The sequence below is a fragment of the Pleurodeles waltl genome, chromosome 4_1 (genome assembly GCF_031143425.1).
Source record: "Pleurodeles waltl isolate 20211129_DDA chromosome 4_1, aPleWal1.hap1.20221129, whole genome shotgun sequence".
In the NCBI taxonomy this organism is placed as follows: domain Eukaryota; kingdom Metazoa; phylum Chordata; class Amphibia; order Caudata; family Salamandridae; genus Pleurodeles; species Pleurodeles waltl.
Window position 1 is genome coordinate 41,243,460 of NC_090442.1, and position 23,673 is coordinate 41,267,132.

Consider the following 23,673-nt stretch of genomic DNA (forward strand, 5'->3'; position numbering starts at 1 on the left):
TGAATACTCTGTTTTATGCTGCAATGGTATTTTTGGATTATTTGAAAAGAGAATGAAACTGCTTTGACAGTAGTTCAGACTTCCCATTTCTTGACTTGCTAATTTGCTCCCTGAATTAGCTTATACAAGTGACATGAACAGGGCCTTGACCTAAGCACGTACCTGAAAGCCTGTCACCACCTCTAGAAATAAAATTCACAGCAGCTCAAAACATTCATTTTGAAAGAGAATATTTCAAGTGAGTCCAAGTTTAATTTCAATAAAGAAAGCTGTATAAAATGACACGCTGCACATTTGGGTAACCAGCATGACTCTTTTCAGTGAAGAAGTGGAATGGTTCTGTTGCAATATACTATCACCCTGGCAAGCTGCTACGAGGAAGAGTAAACAATATGATTAGGTTTCAGCAAAAATGTATTAGTTCAGGGTGTGCACCTCAGATAGTCTTAAACTTACACACCCTGGTCTGTGAGAGTAGTGCCCTATCCATTGCGGCATTGAGGGTAATCTGCAAGACAGAGTTCCAAAATCATCCTTTCATCTCAGTTCATGGTCACATACAGTGTTTCTGCAGTCATTCGTTTCACTTTTCTGTCTTTAATTAAACTGACCATTTTAAACCTCCGGCACCCACCACTTCAATCTTACCGTTTTTGTGCTATCATAGGGCCTTGGAACTTTTGGCAAGTGGACAGAAGCAGTCAGAGAACCACATCACAATACATACTCCTTTGCCTGATACCTTTCACAACAAACTGCTCTTGGAAAAAAACGTTAACCGGTCCTTGCTCTCAGACAGACACAGAAAGCCTATCACCACCTCTACGAACATATTTCAATCAAACCAATATATATCATTCAACAATTATGCCTCTGTATCAATATAACTACAACTCGAGACAGAAAGGAATTTAAAAAACAATCTGCCCATTTGAATAACCAGCATAGTTTTAAGGACTTACAAATTGGAATGTGACAATTTCAGAGTTCCTCATTCATAAGAAGTCTGTGAGATTGTATCTCAGAAAGATCTCAAGTTTATAGCAAAAATGGTTGTAAAGTTGATTTTTACCACACAATTGCAACTAGGTGCCTCAATCTGCAAGAGAACAGTCCTTGACAGATTACACAACTGGGGCAAAAGCAAAGGCAGCAATTGTGTCAATCCTTTATGATTCTTCTCTAGTACTATACTTTTTCTGAGGGAAAATGTGCATTTTTCCTGGAAAAAATCCTAGAGCTTCTAACCATGCATAGTTTCTGCTTTCTCCACGCACACACTCCCTGCACTGAATCTACCCACAGTTCTGTTCAGAATGATTGTGCCATGTCATATTGTTGTATACGTATTGCATATCTGTGGCATTTATGAAGAGGTACTTTGGTATGGCAGAAAGACAGAAAAGTAGCAATGCTGAAGGCATAACGTGACTGATTGTGCAGTTTGCATTGGGCTTTCTTAATGAGGGAGAGTGAAAGGAGTATTGTAAGAGTGTGTTTCCAGTTTGTATGTAAAGATAAGTTGGGTGCTGTGAGAAAAAGACTCAACCATGAAGGGACTCGAACCCTCAATCTTCTGATCCTAAGTCAGACGCCTTATCCATTAGGCCACATGGTGACTGACTGAAATATGTTTGGATGTTTAGGGTTAGGTGGTATGAATGGATGTGGAACATATCAATTACAGGTGCGCAGGCCAGGATCCCATACCGTTCTTCATCTTCTTTCCATCAAAGGAGTTTTTTCAAACAATATCTAGATAATTTCCAAAGTTTCATATCTTATGATGTGCTTTTTTGCCGTTAATCCTCCTTTCTTCTTTTATTGAATACTCTGTTTTATGCTGCAATGGTATTTTTGGATTATTTGAAAAGAGAATGAAACTGCTTTGACAGTAATTCAGACTTGCCATTTCTTGACTTGCTAATTTCCTCCCTGAATTAGTTTATACAAGTGACATGAACAGGGCCTTGACCTAAGCACGTACCTGAAAGCCTGTCACCACCTCTAGAAATAAAATTCACAGCAGCTCAAAACATTCATTTTGAAAGAGAATATTTCAAGTGAGTCCAAGTTTAATTTCAATAAAGAAAGCTGTATAAAATGACACGCTGCACATTTGGGTAACCAGCATGACTATTTTCAGTGAAGAAGTGGAATGGTTCTGTTGCAATATACTATCATCCTGGCAAGCTCCTACGAGGAAGAGTAAGCAATATGATTAGGTTTCAGCAAAAATGTATTAGTTCAGGGTGTGCACCTCAGATAGACTTAAACTTACACCCCCTGGTCTGTGAGAGTAGTGCCCTATCCATTGCGGCATTGAGGGTAATCTGCAAGACAGAGTTCCAAAATCATCCTTTCATCTCAGTTCATGGTCACATACAGTGTTTCTGCAGTCATTCGTTTCACTTTTCTGTCTTTAATTAAACTGACCATTTTAAACCTCCGGCACCCACCACTTCAATCTTACCGTTTTTGTGCTATCATAGGGCCTTGGAACTTTTGGCAAGTGGACAGAAGCAGTCAGAGAACCACATCACAATACATACTCCTTTGCCTGATACCTTTCACAACAAACTGCTCTTGGAAAAAGACGTTAACCGGTCCTTGCTCTCAGACAGACACAGAAAGCCTATCACCACCTCTACGAACATATTTCAATCAAACCAATATATATCATTCAACAATTATGCCTCTGTATCAATATAACTACAACTCGAGACAGAAAGGAATTTAAAAAACAATCTGCCCATTTGAATAACCAGCATAGTTTTAAGGACTTACAAATTGGAATGTGACAATTTCAGAGTTCCTCATTCATAAGAAGTCTGTGAGATTGTATCTCAGAAAGATCTCAAGTTTATAGCAAAAATGGTTGTAAAGTTGATTTTTACCACACAATTGCAACTAGGTGCCTCAATCTGCAAGAGAACAGTCCTTGACAGATTACACAACTGGGGCAACAGCAAAGGCAGCAATTGTGTCAATCCTTTATGATTCTTCTCTAGTACTATACTTTTTCTGAGGGAAAATGTGCATTTTTCCTGGAAAAAATCCTAGAGCTTCTAACCATGCATAGTTTCTGCTTTCTCCACGCACACACTCCCTGCACTGAATCTACCCACAGTTCTGTTCAGAATGATTGTGCCATGTCATATTGTTGTATACGTATTGCATATCTGTGGCATTTATGAAGAGGTACTTTGGTATGGCAGAAAGACAGAAAAGTAGCAATGCTGAAGGCATAACGTGACTGATTGTGCAGTTTGCATTGGGCTTTCTTAATGAGGGAGAGTGAAAGGAGTATTGTAAGAGTGTGTTTCCAGTTTGTATGTAAAGATAAGTTGGGTGCTGTGAGAAAAAGACTCAACCATGAAGGGACTCGAACCCTCAATCTTCTGATCCGAAGTCAGACGCCTTATCCATTAGGCCACATGGTCACTGACTGAAATATGTTTGGATGTTTAGGGTTAGGTGGTATGAATGGATGTGGAACATATCAATTACAGGTGCGCAGGCCAGGATCCCATACCGTTCTTCATCTTCTTTCCATCAAAGGAGTTTTTTCAAACAATATCTAGATAATTTCCAAAGTTTCATATCTTATGATGTGCTTTTTTGCCGTTAATCCTCCTTTCTTCTTTTATTGAATACTCTGTTTTATGCTGCAATGGTATTTTTGGATTATTTGAAAAGAGAATGAAACTGCTTTGACAGTAATTCAGACTTGCCATTTCTTGACTTGCTAATTTGCTCCCTGAATTAGTTTATACAAGTGACATGAACAGGGCCTTGACCTAAGCACGTACCTGAAAGCCTGTCACCACCTCTAGAAATAAAATTCACAGCAGCTCAAAACATTCATTTTGAAAGAGAATATTTCAAGTGAGTCCAAGTTTAATTTCAATAAAGAAAGCTGTATAAAATGACACGCTGCACATTTGGGTAACCAGCATGACTATTTTCAGTGAAGAAGTGGAATGGTTCTGTTGCAATATACTATCATCCTGGCAAGCTCCTACGAGGAAGAGTAAGCAATATGATTAGGTTTCAGCAAAAATGTATTAGTTCAGGGTGTGCACCTCAGATAGACTTAAACTTACACCCCCTGGTCTGTGAGAGTAGTGCCCTATCCATTGCGGCATTGAGGGTAATCTGCAAGACAGAGTTCCAAAATCATCCTTTCATCTCAGTTCATGGTCACATACAGTGTTTCTGCAGTCATTCGTTTCACTTTTCTGTCTTTAATTAAACTGACCATTTTAAACCTCCGGCACCCACCACTTCAATCTTACCGTTTTTGTGCTATCATAGGGCCTTGGAACTTTTGGCAAGTGGACAGAAGCAGTCAGAGAACCACATCACAATACATACTCCTTTGCCTGATACCTTTCACAACAAACTGCTCTTGGAAAAAGACGTTAACCGGTCCTTGCTCTCAGACAGACACAGAAAGCCTATCACCACCTCTACGAACATATTTCAATCAAACCAATATATATCATTCAACAATTATGCCTCTGTATCAATATAACTACAACTCGAGACAGAAAGGAATTTAAAAAACAATCTGCCCATTTGAATAACCAGCATAGTTTTAAGGACGTACAAATTGGAATGTGACAATTTCAGAGTTCCTCATTCATAAGAAGTCTGTGAGATTGTATCTCAGAAAGATCTCAAGTTTATAGCAAAAATGGTTGTAAGGGTGATTTTTACCACACAATTGCAACTAGGTGCCTCAATCTGCAAGAGACCAGTCCTTGACAGATTACACAACTGGGGCAACAGCAAAGGCAGCAATTGTGTCAATCCTTTATGATTCTTCTCTAGTACTATACTTTTTCTGAGGGAAAATGTGCATTTTTCCTGGAAAAAATCCTAGAGCTTCTAACCATGCATAGTTTCTGCTTTCTCCACGCACACACTCCCTGCACTGAATCTACCCACAGTTCTGTTCAGAATGATTGTGCCATGTCATATTGTTGTATACGTATTGCATATCTGTGGCATTTATGAAGAGGTACTTTGGTATGGCAGAAAGACAGAAAAGTAGCAATGCTGAAGGCATAACGTGACTGATTGTGCAGTTTGCATTGGGCTTTCTTAATGAGGGAGAGTGAAAGGAGTATTGTAAGAGTGTGTTTCCAGTTTGTATGTAAAGATAAGTTGGGTGCTGTGAGAAAAAGTTTCAACCATGAAGGGACTCGAACCCTCAATCTTCTGATCCAAAGTCAGACGCCTTATCCATTAGGCCACATGGTCACTGACTGAAATATGTTTGGGTGTTTAGGGTTAGGTGGTATGAATGGATGTGGAACATATCAATTACAGGTGCGCAGGCCAGGATCCCATACCGTTCTTCATCTTCTTTCCATCAAAGGAGTTTTTTCAAACAATATCTAGATAATTTCCAAAGTTTCATATCTTATGATGTGCTTTTTTGCCGTTAATCCTCCTTTCTTCTTTTATTGAATACTCTGTTTTATGCTGCAATGGTATTTTTGGATTATTTGAAAAGAGAATGAAACTGCTTTGACAGTAATTCAGACTTGCCATTTCTTGACTTGCTAATTTGCTCCCTGAATTAGTTTATACAAGTGACATGAACAGGGCCTTGACCTAAGCACGTACCTGAAAGCCTGTCACCACCTCTAGAAATAAAATTCACAGCAGCTCAAAACATTCATTTTGAAAGAGAATATTTCAAGTGAGTCCAAGTTTAATTTCAATAAAGAAAGCTGTATAAAATGACACGCTGCACATTTGGGTAACCAGCATGACTATTTTCAGTGAAGAAGTGGAATGGTTCTGTTGCAATATACTATCATCCTGGCAAGCTGCTACGAGGAAGAGTAAGCAATATGATTAGGTTTCAGCAAAAATGTATTAGTTCAGGGTGTGCACCTCAGATAGACTTAAACTTACACCCCCTGGTCTGTGAGAGTAGTGCCCTATCCATTGCGGCATTGAGGGTAATCTGCAAGACAGAGTTCCAAAATCATCCTTTCATCTCAGTTCATGGTCACATACAGTGTTTCTGCAGTCATTCGTTTCACTTTTCTGTCTTTAATTAAACTGACCATTTTAAACCTCCGGCACCCACCACTTCAATCTTACCGTTTTTGTGCTATCATAGGGCCTTGGAACTTTTGGCAAGTGGACAGAAGCAGTCAGAGAACCACATCACAATACATACTCCTTTGCCTGATACCTTTCACAACAAACTGCTCTTGGAAAAAGACGTTAACCGATCCTTGCTCTCAGACAGACACAGAAAGCCTATCACCACCTCTATGAACATATTTCAATCAAACCAATATATATCATTCAACAATTATGCCTCTGTATCAATATAACTACAACTCGAGACAGAAAGGAATTTAAAAAACAATCTGCCCATTTGAATAACCAGCATAGTTTTAAGGACGTACAAATTGGAATGTGACAATTTCAGAGTTCCTCATTCATAAGAAGTCTGTGAGATTGTATCTCAGAAAGATCTCAAGTTTATAGCAAAAATGGTTGTAAGGGTGATTTTTACCACACAATTGCAACTAGGTGCCTCAATCTGCAAGAGACCAGTCCTTGACAGATTACACAACTGGGGCAACAGCAAAGGCAGCAATTGTGTCAATCCTTTATGATTATTCTCTAGTACTATACTTTTTCTGAGGGACAAGTTGCATTTTTCCTGGAGAAAATCATAGAGCTTCTACCCATGCATAGTTTCTGCTTTCTGCACGCACACACTCCCTGCACTGAATCTACCCACAGTTCTGTTCAGAATGATTGTGCCATGTCATATTGTTGTATACGTATTGCGGGGCATATTTATACTCCATTTGCGCCGAATTAGCGTCGTTTTTTTCAACGCAAATTCGACGCAAAACTAACTCCATATTTATACTTTGGCGTTAGATGCGTCTAGCACCAAAGTTCATGGAGTTAGCGTAATTTTTTTGCGTGAACACCTTCCTTGCGTTAATGATATGCAAGGTAGGCGTTCCCGTCTTAAAAAATGACTCCGATGCATATGCGTCGTATTTATACTCCCGGGCAAAAATGACGCCCGGGAGTGGGCGGGTCTAAAAAACCTGCATTAGCGCCGGATTTTAGCGCCTGGGTCAGGGCAGGCGTTAAGGGACCTGTGGCCTCAGAATGAGCCCAGAGGTGCCCTCCCCTGCACCCAGGGACACCCCCTGCCACCTTTGCCCACCCCAGGAGGACACCCAAGGATGGAGGGACCCACCCCAGGGACATTAAGGTAAGTTGAGGTAAGTATTTAAAAAAAAAAAAATTGTGGCATATGGGGGCCTGATTTGTGCCCCCCTACATGCCACTATGCCCAATGACCATGCCCAGGGGACAGAAGTCCCCTGGGCATGGCCATTGGGCAAGGGGGCATGACTCCTGTCTTTGCTAAGACAGGAGTCATTTCAATGGGGGTTGGGTGTCGTAAAAAAATGGCGCAAATCGGGTTGAGGCGATTTTTTGGCCTCAGACTGACTTGCACCATTTGTGAACGCCCATATGCCATTTTCCCCCTACGCCGGCGCTGCCTGGTGTACGTAGTTTTTTTTAACGCACACCAGACAGCGCCGGCGGCTAACGCCGGCTAACGTCATTCAATAAATACGGCGCCCGCATGGCGCTTCAGAATGGCGTTAGCCGGCGCTAATTTTTTTGGCGCAAAACTGCGTTGGCGCAGTTTTGCGTCAAAAAGTATAAATATGGCCCTGCATATCCGTGGCATTTATGAAGAGGTACATTGGTATGGCAGAAAGACAGAAAAGTAGCAATGCTGAAGGCATAACGTGACTGATTGTGCAGTTTGCATTGGGCTTTCTTAATGAGTGAGAGTGAAAGGAGTATTGTAAGAGTGTGTTTCCAGTTTGTATGTAAAGATAAGTTGGGTGCTGTGAGAAAAAGACTCAACCATGAAGGGACTCGAACCCTCATTCTTCTGATCCAAAGTCAGACGCCTTATCCATTATGCCACATGGTCATTGACTGCAATACGTTTGGGTGTTTAGGGTTAGGTGGTATGAATGGATGTGGAACATATCAATTACAGGTGCGCAGGACAGGATCCCATACCGTTCTTCATCTTCTTTCCATCAAAGGAGTTTTTTCAAACAATATCTAGATAATTTCCAAAGTTTCGTATCTTATGATGTGCTTTTTTGCCGTTCATCCTCCTTTCTTCTTTTATTGAATACTCTGTTTTATGCTGCAATGGTATTTTTGGATTATTTGAAAAGAGAATGAAACTGCTTTGACAGTAGTTCAGACTTCCCATTTCTTGACTTGCTAATTTGCTCCCTGAATTAGCTTATACAAGTGACATGAACAGGGCCTTGACCTAAGCACGTACCTGAAAGCCTGTCACCACCTCTAGAAATAAAATTCACAGCAGCTCAAAACATTCATTTTGAAAGAGAATATTTCAAGTGAGTCCAAGTTTAATTTCAATAAAGAAAGCTGTATAAAATGACACGCTGCACATTTGGGTAACCAGCATGACTCTTTTCAGTGAAGAAGTGGAATGGTTCTGTTGCAATATACTATCACCCTGGCAAGCTGCAGCGAGGAAGAGTAAACAATATGATTAGGTTTCAGCAAAAATGTATTAGTTCAGGGTGTGCACCTCAGATAGACTTAAACTTACACACCCTGGTCTGTGAGAGTAGTGCCCTATCCATTGCGGCATTGAGGGTAATCTGCAAGACAGAGTTCCAAAATCATCCTTTCATCTCAGTTCATGGCCACATACAGTATTTCTGTAGTCATTCTTTTCACTTTTCTGTCTTTAATTAACTGACCATTTTCAACCTCCGGCACCCACCACTTCAATCTTACAGTTTTTGTGCTATCATAGGGCCTTGGAACTTTTGGCAAGTGGACAGAAGCAGTCAGAGAACCACATCACAATACATACTCCTTTGCCTGATACCTTTCACAACAAACTGCTCTTGGAAAAAGACGTTAACCGGTCCTTGCTCTCAGACAGACACAGAAAGCCTATCACCACCTCTACGAACATATTTCAATCAAACCAATATATATCATTCAACAATTATGCCTCTGTATCAATATAACTACAACTCGAGACAGAAAGGAATTTAAAGAACAATCTGCCCATTTGAATAACCAGCAGAGTTTTAAGGACGTACAAATTGGAATGTGACAATTTCAGAGTTCCTCATTCATAAGAAGTCTGTGAGATAGTATCTCAGAAAGATCTCAAGTTTATAGCAAAAATGGTTGTAAGGGTGATTTTTACCACACAATTGCAACTACAGTAGGTGCCTCAATCTGCAAGAGACCAGTCCTTGACAGATTACACAACTGGGGCAACAGCAAAGGCAGCAATTGTGTCAATCTTTTATGATTCTTCTCTAGTACTATACTTTTTCTGAGGGACAATTTCCATTATTCCTGGAGAAAATCATAGAGCTTCTACCCATGCATAGTTTCTGATTTCTGCACGCACACTCCCTGCACTGCATCTACCCACAGTGCTGTTAAGAATGATTGTGCCGTGTCATATTGTTGCATACGTATTGCATATCCGTGGCATTTATGAAGAGGTACTTTGGTATGGCAGAAAGACAGAAAAGTAGCAATGCTGAAGGCATAACGTGACTGATTGTGCAGTTTGCATTGGGCTTTCTTAATGAGTGAGAGTGAAAGGAGTATTGTAAGAGTGTGCCTCCAGTTTGTATGTAAAGATAAGTTGGGTGCTGTGAGAAAAAGACTCAACCACGAAGGGACTCGAACCCTCAATCTTCTGATCCGAAGTAAGATGCCTTATCCATTAGTCCACATGGTCACTGAGTGCAATATGTTTGGCTGTTTAGGGTTAGGTGGTATGATTGGATGTGGAACATATCAATTACAGGTGTGCAGGACAGAATCCCATACCGTTCTTCATCTTCTTTCCATCAAAGGAGTTTTTTCAAACAATATCTAGATAATTTCCAAAGTTTCATATTTTATGATGTCCTTTTTTGCCGTTAATCCTCCTTTCTTCTTTTATTGAATACTCTGTTTTATGCTGCAATGGTATTTTTGGATTATTTGAAAAGAGAATGAAACTGCTTTGACATTAGTTCAGACTTCCCATTTCTTGACTTGCTAATTTGCTCCCTGAATTAGCTTATACAAGTGACACGAACAGGGCCTTGACATAAGCACGTACCTGAAAGCCTGTCACCACCTTTAGAAATAAAATTCACAGCAGCTCAAAGCATTCATTTTGAAAGAGAATATTTCAAGTGAGTCCAAGTTTAATTTCAATAAATAAAGCTGTATAAAATGACACAGTGCAAATTTGGGTAACCAGCGTGACTCTTTTCAGTGAAGAAGTTGAAAGGTTCTGTTGCAATATACTATCACCCTGGCAAGCTGCTACGAGGAAGAGTAAACAATATGATTAGGTTTCAGCAAAAATGTATTAGTTCAGGGTGTGCACCTCAGATAGACTTAAACTTACACACCCTGGTCTATGAGAGTAGTGCCCTATCCATTGCGGCATTGAGGGAAATCTGCAAGACAGAGTTCCAAAATCATCCTTTCATCTCAGTTCATGGCCACATACAGTATTTCTGCAGTCATTCGTTTCACTTTTCTGTCTTTAATTAAACTGACCATTTTAAACCTCCGGCACCCACCACTTCAATCTTACGGTTTTTGTGCTATCATAGGGCCTTGGAACTTTTGGCAAGTGGACAGAAGCAGTCAGAGAACCACATCACAATACATACTCCTTTGCCTGATACCTTTCACAACAAACTGCTCTTGGAAAAAGACGTTAACCGGTCCTTGCTCTCAGACAGACACAGAAAGCCTATCACCACCTCTACGAACATATTTCAATCAAACCAATATCTATCATTCAACAATTATGCCTCTGTATCAATATAACTACAACTAGAGACAGAAAGGAATTTAAAAAACAATCTGCCCATTTGAATAACCAGCATAGTTTTAAGGACGTACAAATTGGAATGGGACAATTTCAGAGTTCCTCATTCATAAGAAGTCTGTGAGATTGTATCTCAGAAAGATCTCAAGTTTATAGCAAAAATGGTTGTAAAGTTGATTTTTACCACACAATTGCAACTAGGTGCCTCAATCTGCAAGAGAACAGTCCTTGACAGATTACACAACTGGGGCAACAGCAAAGGCAGCAATTGTGTCAATCCTTTATGATTCTTCTCTAGTACTATACTTTTTCTGAGGGAAAATGTGCATTTTTCCTGGAAAAAATCCTAGAGCTTCTAACCATGCATAGTTTCTGCTTTCTCCACGCACACACTCCCTGCACTGAATCTACCCACAGTTCTGTTCAGAATGATTGTGCCATGTCATATTGTTGTATACGTATTGCATATCTGTGGCATTTATGAAGAGGTACTTTGGTATGGCAGAAAGACAGAAAAGTAGCAATGCTGAAGGCATAACGTGACTGATTGTGCAGTTTGCATTGGGCTTTCTTAATGAGGGAGAGTGAAAGGAGTATTGTAAGAGTGTGTTTCCAGTTTGTATGTAAAGATAAGTTGGGTGCTGTGAGAAAAAGACTCAACCATGAAGGGACTCGAACCCTCAATCTTCTGATCCGAAGTCAGACGCCTTATCCATTAGGCCACATGGTCACTGACTGAAATATGTTTGGATGTTTAGGGTTAGGTGGTATGAATGGATGTGGAACATATCAATTACAGGTGCGCAGGCCAGGATCCCATACCGTTCTTCATCTTCTTTCCATCAAAGGAGTTTTTTCAAACAATATCTAGATAATTTCCAAAGTTTCATATCTTATGATGTGCTTTTTTGCCGTTAATCCTCCTTTCTTCTTTTATTGAATACTCTGTTTTATGCTGCAATGGTATTTTTGGATTATTTGAAAAGAGAATGAAACTGCTTTGACAGTAATTCAGACTTGCCATTTCTTGACTTGCTAATTTGCTCCCTGAATTAGTTTATACAAGTGACATGAACAGGGCCTTGACCTAAGCACGTACCTGAAAGCCTGTCACCACCTCTAGAAATAAAATTCACAGCAGCTCAAAACATTCATTTTGAAAGAGAATATTTCAAGTGAGTCCAAGTTTAATTTCAATAAAGAAAGCTGTATAAAATGACACGCTGCACATTTGGGTAACCAGCATGACTATTTTCAGTGAAGAAGTGGAATGGTTCTGTTGCAATATACTATCATCCTGGCAAGCTCCTACGAGGAAGAGTAAGCAATATGATTAGGTTTCAGCAAAAATGTATTAGTTCAGGGTGTGCACCTCAGATAGACTTAAACTTACACCCCCTGGTCTGTGAGAGTAGTGCCCTATCCATTGCGGCATTGAGGGTAATCTGCAAGACAGAGTTCCAAAATCATCCTTTCATCTCAGTTCATGGTCACATACAGTGTTTCTGCAGTCATTCGTTTCACTTTTCTGTCTTTAATTAAACTGACCATTTTAAACCTCCGGCACCCACCACTTCAATCTTACCGTTTTTGTGCTATCATAGGGCCTTGGAACTTTTGGCAAGTGGACAGAAGCAGTCAGAGAACCACATCACAATACATACTCCTTTGCCTGATACCTTTCACAACAAACTGCTCTTGGAAAAAGACGTTAACCGGTCCTTGCTCTCAGACAGACACAGAAAGCCTATCACCACCTCTACGAACATATTTCAATCAAACCAATATATATCATTCAACAATTATGCCTCTGTATCAATATAACTACAACTCGAGACAGAAAGGAATTTAAAAAACAATCTGCCCATTTGAATAACCAGCATAGTTTTAAGGACGTACAAATTGGAATGTGACAATTTCAGAGTTCCTCATTCATAAGAAGTCTGTGAGATTGTATCTCAGAAAGATCTCAAGTTTATAGCAAAAATGGTTGTAAGGGTGATTTTTACCACACAATTGCAACTAGGTGCCTCAATCTGCAAGAGACCAGTCCTTGACAGATTACACAACTGGGGCAACAGCAAAGGCAGCAATTGTGTCAATCCTTTATGATTCTTCTCTAGTACTATACTTTTTCTGAGGGAAAATGTGCATTTTTCCTGGAAAAAATCCTAGAGCTTCTAACCATGCATAGTTTCTGCTTTCTCCACGCACACACTCCCTGCACTGAATCTACCCACAGTTCTGTTCAGAATGATTGTGCCATGTCATATTGTTGTATACGTATTGCATATCTGTGGCATTTATGAAGAGGTACTTTGGTATGGCAGAAAGACAGAAAAGTAGCAATGCTGAAGGCATAACGTGACTGATTGTGCAGTTTGCATTGGGCTTTCTTAATGAGGGAGAGTGAAAGGAGTATTGTAAGAGTGTGTTTCCAGTTTGTATGTAAAGATAAGTTGGGTGCTGTGAGAAAAAGTTTCAACCATGAAGGGACTCGAACCCTCAATCTTCTGATCCAAAGTCAGACGCCTTATCCATTAGGCCACATGGTCACTGACTGAAATATGTTTGGGTGTTTAGGGTTAGGTGGTATGAATGGATGTGGAACATATCAATTACAGGTGCGCAGGCCAGGATCCCATACCGTTCTTCATCTTCTTTCCATCAAAGGAGTTTTTTCAAACAATATCTAGATAATTTCCAAAGTTTCATATCTTATGATGTGCTTTTTTGCCGTTAATCCTCCTTTCTTCTTTTATTGAATACTCTGTTTTATGCTGCAATGGTATTTTTGGATTATTTGAAAAGAGAATGAAACTGCTTTGACAGTAATTCAGACTTGCCATTTCTTGACTTGCTAATTTGCTCCCTGAATTAGTTTATACAAGTGACATGAACAGGGCCTTGACCTAAGCACGTACCTGAAAGCCTGTCACCACCTCTAGAAATAAAATTCACAGCAGCTCAAAACATTCATTTTGAAAGAGAATATTTCAAGTGAGTCCAAGTTTAATTTCAATAAAGAAAGCTGTATAAAATGACACGCTGCACATTTGGGTAACCAGCATGACTATTTTCAGTGAAGAAGTGGAATGGTTCTGTTGCAATATACTATCATCCTGGCAAGCTGCTACGAGGAAGAGTAAGCAATATGATTAGGTTTCAGCAAAAATGTATTAGTTCAGGGTGTGCACCTCAGATAGACTTAAACTTACACCCCCTGGTCTGTGAGAGTAGTGCCCTATCCATTGCGGCATTGAGGGTAATCTGCAAGACAGAGTTCCAAAATCATCCTTTCATCTCAGTTCATGGTCACATACAGTGTTTCTGCAGTCATTCGTTTCACTTTTCTGTCTTTAATTAAACTGACCATTTTAAACCTCCGGCACCCACCACTTCAATCTTACCGTTTTTGTGCTATCATAGGGCCTTGGAACTTTTGGCAAGTGGACAGAAGCAGTCAGAGAACCACATCACAATACATACTCCTTTGCCTGATACCTTTCACAACAAACTGCTCTTGGAAAAAGACGTTAACCGATCCTTGCTCTCAGACAGACACAGAAAGCCTATCACCACCTCTATGAACATATTTCAATCAAACCAATATATATCATTCAACAATTATGCCTCTGTATCAATATAACTACAACTCGAGACAGAAAGGAATTTAAAAAACAATCTGCCCATTTGAATAACCAGCATAGTTTTAAGGACGTACAAATTGGAATGTGACAATTTCAGAGTTCCTCATTCATAAGAAGTCTGTGAGATTGTATCTCAGAAAGATCTCAAGTTTATAGCAAAAATGGTTGTAAGGGTGATTTTTACCACACAATTGCAACTAGGTGCCTCAATCTGCAAGAGACCAGTCCTTGACAGATTACACAACTGGGGCAACAGCAAAGGCAGCAATTGTGTCAATCCTTTATGATTATTCTCTAGTACTATACTTTTTCTGAGGGACAAGTTGCATTTTTCCTGGAGAAAATCATAGAGCTTCTACCCATGCATAGTTTCTGCTTTCTGCACGCACACACTCCCTGCACTGAATCTACCCACAGTTCTGTTCAGAATGATTGTGCCATGTCATATTGTTGTATACGTATTGCGGGGCATATTTATACTCCATTTGCGCCGAATTAGCGTCGTTTTTTTCAACGCAAATTCGACGCAAAACTAACTCCATATTTATACTTTGGCGTTAGATGCGTCTAGCACCAAAGTTCATGGAGTTAGCGTAATTTTTTTGCGTGAACACCTTCCTTGCGTTAATGATATGCAAGGTAGGCGTTCCCGTCTTAAAAAATGACTCCGATGCATATGCGTCGTATTTATACTCCCGGGCAAAAATGACGCCCGGGAGTGGGCGGGTCTAAAAAACCTGCATTAGCGCCGGATTTTAGCGCCTGGGTCAGGGCAGGCGTTAAGGGACCTGTGGCCTCAGAATGAGCCCAGAGGTGCCCTCCCCTGCACCCAGGGACACCCCCTGCCACCTTTGCCCACCCCAGGAGGACACCCAAGGATGGAGGGACCCACCCCAGGGACATTAAGGTAAGTTGAGGTAAGTATTTAAAAAAAAAAAAATTGTGGCATATGGGGGCCTGATTTGTGCCCCCCTACATGCCACTATGCCCAATGACCATGCCCAGGGGACAGAAGTCCCCTGGGCATGGCCATTGGGCAAGGGGGCATGACTCCTGTCTTTGCTAAGACAGGAGTCATTTCAATGGGGGTTGGGTGTCGTAAAAAAATGGCGCAAATCGGGTTGAGGCGATTTTTTGGCCTCAGACTGACTTGCACCATTTGTGAACGCCCATATGCCATTTTCCCCCTACGCCGGCGCTGCCTGGTGTACGTAGTTTTTTTTAACGCACACCAGACAGCGCCGGCGGCTAACGCCGGCTAACGTCATTCAATAAATACGGCGCCCGCATGGCGCTTCAGAATGGCGTTAGCCGGCGCTAATTTTTTTGGCGCAAAACTGCGTTGGCGCAGTTTTGCGTCAAAAAGTATAAATATGGCCCTGCATATCCGTGGCATTTATGAAGAGGTACATTGGTATGGCAGAAAGACAGAAAAGTAGCAATGCTGAAGGCATAACGTGACTGATTGTGCAGTTTGCATTGGGCTTTCTTAATGAGTGAGAGTGAAAGGAGTATTGTAAGAGTGTGTTTCCAGTTTGTATGTAAAGATAAGTTGGGTGCTGTGAGAAAAAGACTCAACCATGAAGGGACTCGAACCCTCATTCTTCTGATCCAAAGTCAGACGCCTTATCCATTATGCCACATGGTCATTGACTGCAATACGTTTGGGTGTTTAGGGTTAGGTGGTATGAATGGATGTGGAACATATCAATTACAGGTGCGCAGGACAGGATCCCATACCGTTCTTCATCTTCTTTCCATCAAAGGAGTTTTTTCAAACAATATCTAGATAATTTCCAAAGTTTCGTATCTTATGATGTGCTTTTTTGCCGTTCATCCTCCTTTCTTCTTTTATTGAATACTCTGTTTTATGCTGCAATGGTATTTTTGGATTATTTGAAAAGAGAATGAAACTGCTTTGACAGTAGTTCAGACTTCCCATTTCTTGACTTGCTAATTTGCTCCCTGAATTAGCTTATACAAGTGACATGAACAGGGCCTTGACCTAAGCACGTACCTGAAAGCCTGTCACCACCTCTAGAAATAAAATTCACAGCAGCTCAAAACATTCATTTTGAAAGAGAATATTTCAAGTGAGTCCAAGTTTAATTTCAATAAAGAAAGCTGTATAAAATGACACGCTGCACATTTGGGTAACCAGCATGACTCTTTTCAGTGAAGAAGTGGAATGGTTCTGTTGCAATATACTATCACCCTGGCAAGCTGCAGCGAGGAAGAGTAAACAATATGATTAGGTTTCAGCAAAAATGTATTAGTTCAGGGTGTGCACCTCAGATAGACTTAAACTTACACACCCTGGTCTGTGAGAGTAGTGCCCTATCCATTGCGGCATTGAGGGTAATCTGCAAGACAGAGTTCCAAAATCATCCTTTCATCTCAGTTCATGGCCACATACAGTATTTCTGTAGTCATTCTTTTCACTTTTCTGTCTTTAATTAACTGACCATTTTCAACCTCCGGCACCCACCACTTCAATCTTACAGTTTTTGTGCTATCATAGGGCCTTGGAACTTTTGGCAAGTGGACAGAAGCAGTCAGAGAACCACATCACAATACATACTCCTTTGCCTGATACCTTTCACAACAAACTGCTCTTGGAAAAAGACGTTAACCGGTCCTTGCTCTCAGACAGACACAGAAAGCCTATCACCACCTCTACGAACATATTTCAATCAAACCAATATATATCATTCAACAATTATGCCTCTGTATCAATATAACTACAACTCGAGACAGAAAGGAATTTAAAGAACAATCTGCCCATTTGAATAACCAGCAGAGTTTTAAGGACGTACAAATTGGAATGTGACAATTTCAGAGTTCCTCATTCATAAGAAGTCTGTGAGATAGTATCTCAGAAAGATCTCAAGTTTATAGCAAAAATGGTTGTAAGGGTGATTTTTACCACACAATTGCAACTACAGTAGGTGCCTCAATCTGCAAGAGACCAGTCCTTGACAGATTACACAACTGGGGCAACAGCAAAGGCAGCAATTGTGTCAATCTTTTATGATTCTTCTCTAGTACTATACTTTTTCTGAGGGACAATTTCCATTATTCCTGGAGAAAATCATAGAGCTTCTACCCATGCATAGTTTCTGATTTCTGCACGCACACTCCCTGCACTGCATCTACCCACAGTGCTGTTAAGAATGATTGTGCCGTGTCATATTGTTGCATACGTATTGCATATCCGTGGCATTTATGAAGAGGTACTTTGGTATGGCAGAAAGACAGAAAAGTAGCAATGCTGAAGGCATAACGTGACTGATTGTGCAGTTTGCATTGGGCTTTCTTAATGAGTGAGAGTGAAAGGAGTATTGTAAGAGTGTGCCTCCAGTTTGTATGTAAAGATAAGTTGGGTGCTGTGAGAAAAAGACTCAACCACGAAGGGACTCGAACCCTCAATCTTCTGATCCGAAGTAAGATGCCTTATCCATTAGTCCACATGGTCACTGAGTGCAATATGTTTGGCTGTTTAGGGTTAGGTGGTATGATTGGATGTGGAACATATCAATTACAGGTGTGCAGGACAGAATCCCATACCGTTCTTCATCTTCTTTCCATCAAAGGAGTTTTTTCAAACAATATCTAGATAATTTCCAAAGTTTCATATTTTATGATGTCCTTTTTTGCCGTTAATCCTCCTTTCTTCTTTTATTGAATACTCTGTTTTATGCTGCAATGGTATTTTTGGATTATTTGAAAAGAGAATGAAACTGCTTTGACATTAGTTCAGACTTCCCATTTCTTGACTTGCTAATTTGCTCCCTGAATTAGCTTATACAAGTGACACGAACAGGGCCTTGACATAAGCACGTACCTGAAAGCCTGTCACCACCTTTAGAAATAAAATTCACAGCAGCTCAAAGCATTCATTTTGAAAGAGAATATTTCAAGTGAGTCCAAGTTTAATTTCAATAAATAAAGCTGTATAAAATGACACAGTGCAAATTTGGGTAACCAGCGTGACTCTTTTCAGTGAAGAAGTTGAAAGGTTCTGTTGCAATATACTATCACCCTGGCAAGCTGCTACGAGGAAGAGTAAACAATATGATTAGGTTTCAGCAAAAATGTATTAGTTCAGGGTGTGCACCTCAGATAGACTTAAACTTACACACCCTGGTCTATGAGAGTAGTGCCCTATCCATTGCGGCATTGAGGGAAATCTGCAAGACAGAGTTCCAAAATCATCCTTTCATCTCAGTTCATGGCCACATACAGTATTTCTGCAGTCATTCGTTTCACTTTTCTGTCTTTAATTAAACTGACCATTTTAAACCTCCGGCACCCACCACTTCAATCTTACGGTTTTTGTGCTATCATAGGGCCTTGGAACTTTTGGCAAGTGGACAGAAGCAGTCAGAGAACCACATCACAATACATACTCCTTTGCCTGATACCTTTCACAACAAACTGCTCTTGGAAAAAGACGTTAACCGGTCCTTGCTCTCAGACAGACACAGAAAGCCTATCACCACCTCTACGAACATATTTCAATCAAACCAATATCTATCATTCAACAATTATGCCTCTGTATCAATATAACTACAACTAGAGACAGAAAGGAATTTAAAAAACAATCTGCCCATTTGAATAACCAGCATAGTTTTAAGGACGTACAAATTGGAATGGGACAATTTCAGAGTTCCTCATTCATAAGAAGTCTGTGAGATAGTATCTCAGAAAGATCTCAAGTTTATAGCAAAAATGGTTGTAAGGGTGATTTTTACCACACAATTGCAACTAGGTGCCTCAATCTGCAAGAGACCAGTCCTTGACAGATTACACAACTGGGGCAACAGCAAAGGCATCAATTGTGTCAATCCTTTATGATTCTTCTCTAGTACTATCCTTTTTCTGAGGGACAATTTGCATTATTGCTGGAGAAAATCATAGAGTTACTACGCATGCATAGTTTCTGCTTTCTGCACGCACACACTCCCTGCACTGAATCTACCCACAGTTCTGTTCAGAATGATTGTGCCATGTCATATTGTTGTATACGTATTGCATATCCGTGGCATTTATGAAGAGGTACTTTGGTATGGCAGAAAGACAGAAAAGTAGCAATGCTGAAGGCATAACGTGACTGATTGTGCAGTTTGCATTGGGCTTTCTTAATGAGTGAGAGTGAAAGGAGTATTGTAAGAGTGTGTTTCCAGTTTGTATGTAAAGATAAGTTGGGTGCTGTGAGAAAGAGACTCAACCATGAAGGGACTCAAACCCTCAATCTTGTGATCCGAAGTCAGACGCCTTATCCATTAGGCCACATGGTCACTGACTGCAATATGTTTGGGTGTTTAGGGTTAGGTGGTATGAATGGATGTGGAACATATCAATTACAGGTGCGCAGTACAGGATCCCATACCGTTCTTCATCTTCTTTCCATCAAAGGAGTTTTTTCAAACAATATCTAGATAATTTCCAAAGTTTCATATCTTATGCTGTGCTTTTTTGGCGTTAATCCTCCTTTCTTCTTTTATTGAATACTCTGTTTTATGCTGCAATGGTATTTTTGGATTATTTGAAAAGAGAATGAAACTACTTTGACAGTAGTTCAGACTTCCCATTTCTTGACTTGCTAATTTGCTCCCTGAATTAGCTTATACAAGTGACATGAACAGGGCCTTGACCTAAGCATGTACCTTAAAGCCTGTCACCACCTCTAGAAATAAAATTCACAGCAGCTCAAAACATTCATTTTGAAAGAGAATATTTCAAGTGAGTCCAAGTTTAATTTCAATAAAGAAAGTTGTATAAAATGACACGATGCACATTTGGGTAACCAGCATGACTCTTTTCAGTCAAGAAGTGGAATGGTTCTGTTGCAATATACTATCACCCTGGAAAGCTGCTACGAGGAATAGTAAACAATATGATTAGGTTTCAGCAAAAATGTATTAGTTCAGGGTGTGCACCTCAGATAGACTTAAACTTACACACCCTGGTCTGTGAGAGTAGTGCCCTATCCATTGCGGCATTGAGGGTAATCTGCAAGACAGAGTTCCAAAATCATCCTTTCATCTCAGTTCATGGCCACATACAGTATTTCTGCAGTCATTCGTTTCACTTTTCTGTCTTTAATTAAACTGACCATTTTAAACCTCCGGCACCCACCACTTCAATCTTACCGTTTTGTGCTATCAGAGGGCCTTGGAACTTTTGGCAAGTGGACAGAAGCAGTCAGAGAACCACATCACAATACATACTCCTTTGCCTGATACCTTTCACAACAAACTGCTCTTGGAAAAACATGTTAACCGGTCCTTGCTCTCAGACAGACACAGAAAGCCTATCACCACCTCTACGAACATATTTCAATCAATCCAATATATATCATTCAACAATTATGCCTCTGTATCAATATAACTACAACTCGATACAGAAAGGAATTTAAAAAACAATCTGTCCATTTGAATAACCAGCAGAGTTTTAAGGACGTACAAATTGGAATGTGACAATTTCAGAGTTCCTCATTCATAAGAAGTCTGTGAGATAGTATCTCAGAAAGATCTCAAGTTTATAGCAAAAATGGTTGTAAGGGTGATTTTTACCACACAATTGCAACTAGATGACTCAATCTGCAAGAGACCAGTCCTTGACAGATTACACAACTGGGGCAACAGCAAAGGCAGCAATTGTGTCAATCCTTTATGATTCTTCTCTAGTACTATACTTTTTCTGAGGGACAATTTGCATTATTCCTGGAGAAAATCATAGAGCTTCTACCCATGCATAGTTTCTGCTTTCTGCACGCACACACTCCCTGCACTGAATCTACCCACAGTTCTGTTCAGAATGATTGTGCCATGTCATATTGTTGTATACGTATTGCATATCCATTGCATTTATGAAGAGGTACTTTGGTATGGCAGAAAGATTGAAAAGTAGCAATGCTGAAGGTATAACGTGACTGATTGTGCAGTTTGCATTGGGCTTTCTTAATGAGTGAGAGTGAAAGGAGTATTGTAAGAGTGTGTTTCCAGTTTGTATGTAAAGATAAGTTGGGTGCTGTGAGAAAAAGACTTAACCATAAAGGGACTTGAACTGTGTTTAGGGTTAGGTGGTATGAATGAATGTGGAACATATCAATTACAGGTGCGCAGGACAGGATCCCATACCGTTCTTCATCTTCTTTCCATCAAAGGAGTTTTTTCAAACAATATCTAGATAATTTCCAAAGTTTCATATCTTATGATGTGCTTTTTTGCCGTTAATCCTCCTTTATTCTTCTATTGAATACTCTGTTTTATGCTGCAATGGTATTTTTGGATTATTTGAAAAGAGAATGAAACTGCTTTGACAGTAGTTCAGACTTCCCATTTCTTGACTTGCTAATTTGCTCCCTGAATTAGCTTATACAAGTGACATGAACAGGGCCTTGACCTAAGCACGTACCTGAAAGCCTGTCACCACCTCTAGAAATAAAATTCACAGCAGCTCAAAACATTCATTTTGAAAGAGAATATTTCAAGTGAGTCCAAGTTTAATTTCAATAAAGAAAGTTGTATAAAATGACACGCTGCACATTTGGGTAACCAGCATGACTCTTTTCAGTGAAGAAGTGGAATGGTTCTGTTGCAATATACCATCACCCTGGCAAGCTGCTACGAGGAAGAGTAAACAATATGATTAGGTTTCAGCAAAAATGTATTAGTTCAGGGTGTGCACCTCAGATAGACTTAAACTTACACACCCTGGTCTGTGAGAGTAGTGCCCTATCCATTGCGGCATTGAGGGTAATCTGCAAGACAGAGTTCCAAAATCATCCTTTCATCTCAGTTCATGGCCACATACAGTATTTCTGCAGTCATTCGTTTCACTTTTCTGTCTTTAATTAAACTGACCATTTTAAACCTCCGGCACCCACCACTTCAATCTTACCGTTTTTGTGCTATCATAGGGCCTTGGAACTTTTGGCAAGTGGACAGAAGCAGTCAGAGAACCACATCACAATACATACTCCTTTGCCTGATACCTTTCACAACAAACTGCTCTTGGAAAAAGACGTTAACCGGTCCTTGCTCTCAGACAGACACAGAAAGCCTATCACCACCTCTACGAACATATTTCAATCAAACCAATATATATCATTCAACAATTATGCCTCTGTATCAATATAACTACAACTCGAGACAGAAAGGAATTTAAAAAACAATCTGCCCATTTGAATAACCAGCAGAGTTTTAAGGACGTACAAATTGGAATGTGACAATTTCAGAGTTCCTCATTCATAAGAAGTCTGAGATATAGAATCTCAGAAAGATCTCAAGTTTATAGCAAAAATGGTTGTAAGTGTGATTTTTATCACACAATTACAACTAGGTGCCTCAATCTGCAAGAGACCAGTCCTTGACAGATTACACAACTGGGGCAACAGCAAAGGCAGCAATTGTGTCAATCCTTTATGATTCTTCTCTAGTAGTATACTTTTTCTGAGGGACAATTTGCATTATTCCTGGAGAAAATCATAGAGCTTCTACCCATGCATAGTTTCTGCTTTCTGCACGCACACACTCCCTGCACTGAATCTACCCACAGTTCTGTTCAGAATGATTGTGCCATGTCATATTGTTGTATACGTATTGCATATCCGTGGCATTTATGAAGAGGTACTTTGGTATGGTAGAAAGACAGAAAAGTAGCAATGCTGAAGGCATAACGTGACTGATTGTGCTGTTTGCATTGGGCTTTCTTAATGAGTGAGAGTGAAAGGAGTATTGTAAGAGTATGTTTCCAGTTTGTATGTAAAGATAAGTTGGGTGCTGTGAGAAAAAGACTCAACCATGAAGGGACTCGAACCCTCAATCTTCTGATCCGAAGTCAGACGCCTTATCCATTAGGCCACATGGTCACTGACTGCAATATGTTTGGGTGTTTAGGGTTAGGTGGTATGAATGGATGTGGAACATATCAATTACAGGTGCGCAGGACAGGATCCCATACCGTTCTTCATCTTCTTTCCATCAAAGGAGTTTTTTCAAACAATATCTAGATAATTTCCAAAGTTTCATATCTTATGCTGTGCTTTTTTGGCGTTAATCCTCCTTTCTTCTTTTATTGAAT

General features: G+C 40.1%; 8 non-coding genes across 8 annotated transcripts; all 8 read right to left on the reverse strand.

Moving 5' to 3' along the window:
* Positions 1–1,544: 1,544 nt before the first annotated feature.
* On the reverse strand, positions 1,545–1,618 carry TRNAL-UAG (transfer RNA leucine (anticodon UAG)). The gene has a single exon. It is a non-coding gene; the product is annotated as a tRNA-Leu (tRNA).
* A 1,752-nt stretch (positions 1,619–3,370) lies between these two features.
* TRNAR-UCG (transfer RNA arginine (anticodon UCG)) lies at positions 3,371–3,443 on the reverse strand. Its single transcript has one exon. It is a non-coding gene; the product is annotated as a tRNA-Arg (tRNA).
* Positions 3,444–5,195: 1,752 nt separating this feature from the next.
* TRNAQ-UUG (transfer RNA glutamine (anticodon UUG)) lies at positions 5,196–5,268 on the reverse strand. Its single transcript has one exon. It is a non-coding gene; the product is annotated as a tRNA-Gln (tRNA).
* A 2,670-nt stretch (positions 5,269–7,938) lies between these two features.
* Positions 7,939–8,011, reverse strand: TRNAQ-UUG (transfer RNA glutamine (anticodon UUG)). The gene has a single exon. It is a non-coding gene; the product is annotated as a tRNA-Gln (tRNA).
* Positions 8,012–11,590: 3,579 nt separating this feature from the next.
* TRNAR-UCG (transfer RNA arginine (anticodon UCG)) lies at positions 11,591–11,663 on the reverse strand. Its single transcript has one exon. It is a non-coding gene; the product is annotated as a tRNA-Arg (tRNA).
* Positions 11,664–13,415: 1,752 nt separating this feature from the next.
* Positions 13,416–13,488, reverse strand: TRNAQ-UUG (transfer RNA glutamine (anticodon UUG)). The gene has a single exon. It is a non-coding gene; the product is annotated as a tRNA-Gln (tRNA).
* A 2,670-nt stretch (positions 13,489–16,158) lies between these two features.
* TRNAQ-UUG (transfer RNA glutamine (anticodon UUG)) lies at positions 16,159–16,231 on the reverse strand. The gene has a single exon. It is a non-coding gene; the product is annotated as a tRNA-Gln (tRNA).
* A 7,157-nt stretch (positions 16,232–23,388) lies between these two features.
* On the reverse strand, positions 23,389–23,461 carry TRNAR-UCG (transfer RNA arginine (anticodon UCG)). Its single transcript has one exon. It is a non-coding gene; the product is annotated as a tRNA-Arg (tRNA).
* Positions 23,462–23,673: the final 212 nt, after the last annotated feature.